We start from the raw sequence: 5,475 nt of genomic DNA on the forward strand, positions 1-5,475 counted from the left end.
GGGGGCTTCCCAGACCGGCCCTGTGTGTCCAGGGAGGTTTTAACACTGAGCGACACGGGCTGGGATGCTGGGACACCCCCTCGCCACACCCTGAGAGCAGTTTGCTCTTTCCTGGCCTGCTCCCCGCTCTACTGTGTCCCCATCCTCCGGCCAGAGCAGGCACCTAATCCCCTGTGGGGGACATGGAGCAGGACTCCTGGGTTCTCTCCCTGGCTCTGGGATGGGAGGAGGGTCTGGTGGGTTAGAGTTGGGGGAGCTGGGAGCCAGGACACCTGGGTTCTCTCCCCGGCTCTGGGAGGGGAGGGTCTAGTGGGTTAGAGTTGGGGGGGCTGGGAGTTAGTGGACCCCAAAGGTATTAAACTCACTTCAGTCGGGTTTGTCTGGCTCCGTCGGGTTTGCCCAGGATACTGTCAGAGGGAAGGACACTGAGGTGCGGGCGCTGCCCCGAGAGGCTAGACCAGGGTGTATCGAACCCTGCGAAGGACGAGCTGCTGCTGGAAATCCCCGGCTGGGCTCGGGAGGGAGGGTCAGACTCGGTCTGCAGGGCCAGCCTGGAGCAATCCCGGGCTCGGCTGCGCTCGGAGGAGCCCCAACCTCTGCACCTCGGTCTGTGCACGTCCGGCCGCACGGGGACCTGCCGCGGCCCGGCTCCCAGCTCCGTGGGTTCACTGCGGCAGGAGGGCGCCACAGCGAGTCCCTGTGGGGCCTCCTCCGAAGGCTGCCGGGGTCCCAGACACCACAGCCGACACTGCGGCCCCCCAGCAGCGGTTCCCCGGAGCCGGTGCATCGCTTCCTCTCAGCTCAGACCCCCCCCAAGCCCTGCCGCTCTGGGCAGGGCGAGTGGCAGACTGTGCGCAGGGCGACCCAGCCATGGATCCGAGCGAGGCGAACCCGCCCGCCACGCTTCAGAGAGCCTGAGCGGGAGGGAACCACTGCTTCTCACCTGGTCGCTGAGCTCGCCTCGCCGAGGCCAGCATGGACCAGCGCTGAGATGTCCGATCGCTCCAGTCCTGAGGAGAGCGGCTGCTGCTCAGAGTCCGCTGCCTCCCACGCACCATGCCTGAGGCTGGGACCCGCGTGAATTTACCGGCTGGAAAATGGGCCAAACCCAACCCTTCCCCTTTCTCACCGGGGTTCTGGCTGCCGGCCGCCTTCCGACGGGAGCTTCGGCGGCTCAGTTCCATCCCCGGACGGTTTGGTTCCAGGAAGAGAGGAATGAGAGTCGCGCTCTCCCTCCCACTGCCCCACCCGATTCCTCTGGGGCAGCTGGCACAGGAGGTGAATGCAGATCGCCTGGGGCGGGTGGACCCCCCTCCCTGCAGTCTGACAAGCGGCGGCCTCACCCCGGGGGAGGCGTTGCTGGGGACGGGACGGGGGCTTTGTCACTCCAGCCTCTAAAAGCCCCATTCTAGCTCAACCATCAGATATGGGCTGGGAGCAGACCCCAGATGTACCCAAGAGCCATCCCACCGCTGCCCCCACTCCAGGGCACTTTGGGCCTGAGCTCTCGGGCCCCCGGAGGCCCCTTTACAGTGCCGGCAGGGTGGAGCGCCCTGGGAGCAGGGTGCATTTACACAGTTATAGGGGCACAAAGGGGAATGGGAGCCGTTCGCTGCAGATCCCCGTGTTAACACGTGTGTCGATAGCACCATCCACTCAGCACCTGATAAACAACGGTTTCGTCCTCCCAGCCCCGAGAGGCGGGGGGAAACTGAGGCACTGGACTGTGACGTGACTAGCCCAAAGTCACACAGGATGACAGTACAGGAGTTGGGGATAGAACCCAGGCATCCTGGATCCCAGCCCCCCCGTTCTAACCCCCAGACCCCACTCCCCTCCCAGAGCCCACTCTGTCCTGGGCTGATGTGGGGAGGGGGGCCTCGTGGACCAGGAAGTCATTGAAGGGAGAAATCACCTGAGGTCGCCCCCCCCCGACCCAGCCTGCCACCCCCCAGGCCTCAGGAGTCGAAGGGAAGGGGCCGACTCTGCCAAGCCACCTCCCCAGCCCATCCTCCGCCTTCCCCGGAGCCAGGAGTTCCCATCAGCTCTGTGTCCTTGGGGAACCGAGGCACGGTACCCAGCCTGTCTGACTCACGAAAGTCGTCCCCCCCCAGCCTCTGCTTGAACCAAAACCCATCAGAGAAGGGCCTTGCAGAGAGCAGTGAAGGGGGGTGGGAGACACACCTAGACCCCTGGGATAAGGGGCACAGGATTAAGGAAACACCCTGAGTGTCATTTGCATTGAAGATGGGACAAGGAGGCATCTCCGTTAGCCTACAGAGTGAACATAAGAACGGCCGTACCGGGTCAGACCAAAGGTCCATATAGCCCAGTCTCCTGTCTACCGACAGTGGCCAATACCAGGTGCCCCAGAGGGAGTGAACCCAACAGGCAATGATCAAGTGATCTCTCTCCTGCCATCCATCTCCATCCTCTGACAGACAGGCTAGGGACACCATTCCTCACCCATCCTGGCTAATAGCCATTAATGGACTTAACCACCATGAATTTATCCAGTTCTCTTTTAAACGCTGTTATAGTCCTAGCCTTCACAACCTCCTCAGGCAAGGAGTTCCACAGGTTGACTGTGCCCTGTGTGAAGAAGAACTTCCTTTTATTTGTTTTAAACCTGCTGCCCATTACTTTCATTTGGTGACCCCTAGTTCTTATATTATGGGAACAAGTAAATAACTTTTCCTTATTCACTTTCTCCACATCACTCATGATTTTATAGACCTCTATCATATCCCCCCTTAGTCTCCTCTTTTCCAAGCTGAAAAGTCCTAGCCTCTTTGATCTCTCCTCATATGGGACCCGTTCCAAACCCCTAATCATTTTAGTTGCCCTTCTCTGAATCTTTTCCAGTGCCAGTATAACTTTTTTGAGATGAGGAGACCACATCTGTACGCAGTATTCGAGATGAGGGCGTACCATCGATTTATATAAGGGCAATAATATAGTCTCAGTCTTATTCTCTATCCCCTTTTTAATGATTCCTAACATCCTGTTCGCTTTTTTGACCGCCTCTGCACACTGCATGGACATTTTCAGAGAACTATCCACGATGAATCCAAGATCTTTTTCCTGACTTGTAGCTAAATTAGCCCCCATCATATTGTATGTATAGTTGGGGTTATTTTTTCCAATGTGCATTACTTTACATTTATCCACATTACATTTCATTTGCCATTTTGTTGCCCAATCACTTAGTTTTGTGAGATCTTTTTGAAGTTCATCACAGTCTACTTTGGTCTTAACTATCTTGAGCAGTTTAGTATCGTCTGCAAACTTTGCCACCTCACCATTTACCCCTTTCTCCAGATCATTTATGAATAAGTTGAATAGGATTGGTCCGAGCACTGACCCTTGGGGATCACCACTAGTTACCCCTCTCCATTCTGAGAATTTACCCTTAATTCCTATCCTTTGTTCCCAGTCTTTTAACCAGTTCTCAATCCATGAAAGGACCTTCCCTTTTATCCCATGACAGCTTAATTTACGTAAGAGCCTTTGGTGAGGGACCTTGTCAAAGGCTTTCTGGAAATCTAAGTACACTATGTCCACTGGATCCCCCTTGTCCACATGTTTGTTGACCCCTTCAAAGAACTCTAATAGATTAGTAAGACGCGATTTCCCTTTACAGAAACCACGTTGACTATTGTTCAACAGTTTATGTTTTTCTATGTGTCTGACAATTTTATTCTTAACTATTGTTTCAACTAATTTGCCCAGTACTGACATTAGACTTACCAGTCTGTAATTGCCGGGATCACCTCTAGAGCCCTTTTTAAATATCGGTGTTATATTAGCTATCTTCCAGTCGTTGGGTACAGAAGCTGATTTAAAAGACAGGCTACAAACCCTAGTTAATAGTTCCGCAACTTCACATTTGAGTTCTTTCAGAACTCTTGGGTGAATGCCATCTGGTCCTGGTGACTTGTTAATGTTAAGTTTATCAATTAATTCCAAAACCTCCTCTAGTGACACTTCAATCTGTGACAGTTCCTCAGATTTGTCACCTACAAAAGCCGGCTCAGGTTTGGGAATCTCCCTAACATCCTCAGCCGTGAAGACTGAAGCAAAGAATCCAATTAGTTTCTCTGCAATGACTTTATCGTCTTTAAGCGCTCCTTTTGTATCTCGATCATCAAGGGGCCCCACTGGTTGTTTAGCAGCTTCCTGCTTCTGATGTACTTAAAAAACATTTTGTTATTACCTTTGGAGTTTTTGGCTAGCCGTTCTTCAAACTCCTCTTTGGCTTTTCTTATTACATTCTTGCACATAATTTGGCAGTGTTTGGAGAACAGAGACTCCAAGGCAAGAACCGCACTGAACTCTGGGACCAGCAAAGCAGGGAAGCATGGCATGATGGGGGAACTCTGCTCCAGATGTCAATGAACCCGCCTGCCCACCCCCAGCTCAGCAGTTATCAGACCGATTTTAGCAATAAATCCTTTATTGGGATCCAAACTAGTGAAGCATTGTGAGCTCCCTGGAAAGAACATCGCCCCTAGCCAGGAATGAGCAGCTCCCATGTCTAGCCTGAACAAAACAACTCTGGGATTCTCCATTATTTACCCCTAAACAAATCGAGTGTTCTCCATTGTTCTTTCCCTACAAAACCCCCGACCCACCACCACGCTCAGGAGAGTGCTCTGATGCCTGGATCCAAACTCTGCATCAGTTCCATGGGACCTTCATCTTCTCCTGACTGACCGTGCTGGGGGCTCCGCCTGGCTCAGCTACCACCATCACTGGGACCCCCGCTCGATTCCAGCTTCACGGCGCGGTGAGAACCCAGCTCTCGCTCTCTCGGTGTAGCCTTCGGACCCTGACTGGTGTGATCAGTGATCGTTTTCTACACCTGACTTTGATAATCAAATGCAAGTTAGAGTTAATATTATCACGGTTTTGTTTGGTTGGCTCCCCTCATTACCTGGCAATAAATAACTTTCATGATTAAGCCGGTTGCTTCTCTCTCTCTCTCCCCCTTGTGGGTGTTTTTTGGTTTCCTCCCCGTCCCTAAGCTAAAGATCCCTGCAGCGCCCAAAAATCCCATGGGGTTTGCTCAAGGGGGTTACGACCAGAACAATTGTAACGTGACAGTGGGGATGGGGACGTGCTGAACCTGGGGCATATAAGGGGTCAGCTTGGGAGTGCAGATTAACCCGGTCCGCTCAGACGTGCTCTGTTAGTGTGTGTGTCTCTGTCTGTCTGGTTCTGGGGCTGGAGGAGCCCAGCCCGGGGGAACCGAGGTCCGGCAGGACAGCTCCATTGGGGGGGACTTGCAGCAGGGAGCAGTCCAGCTCTGTAGGAGAACACACATGACACAAGCAGCACATTGATAGAATTACAGAAACCCCCTCCCAGAAGAGTAACCCGAATAAATGAGCGTACCCCAAAGTAACGGGCAAATCTGGTAACACAGGAGAGACCCTACAATAACACGCCAGGGCACACGGCAGCACCAGGGTT

The sequence above is a fragment of the Terrapene carolina genome, unplaced genomic scaffold, assembly GCF_002925995.2.
Source record: "Terrapene carolina triunguis isolate 2854851 unplaced genomic scaffold, T_m_triunguis-2.0 Scaffold718, whole genome shotgun sequence".
NCBI lineage: Eukaryota > Metazoa > Chordata > Testudines > Emydidae > Terrapene > Terrapene triunguis.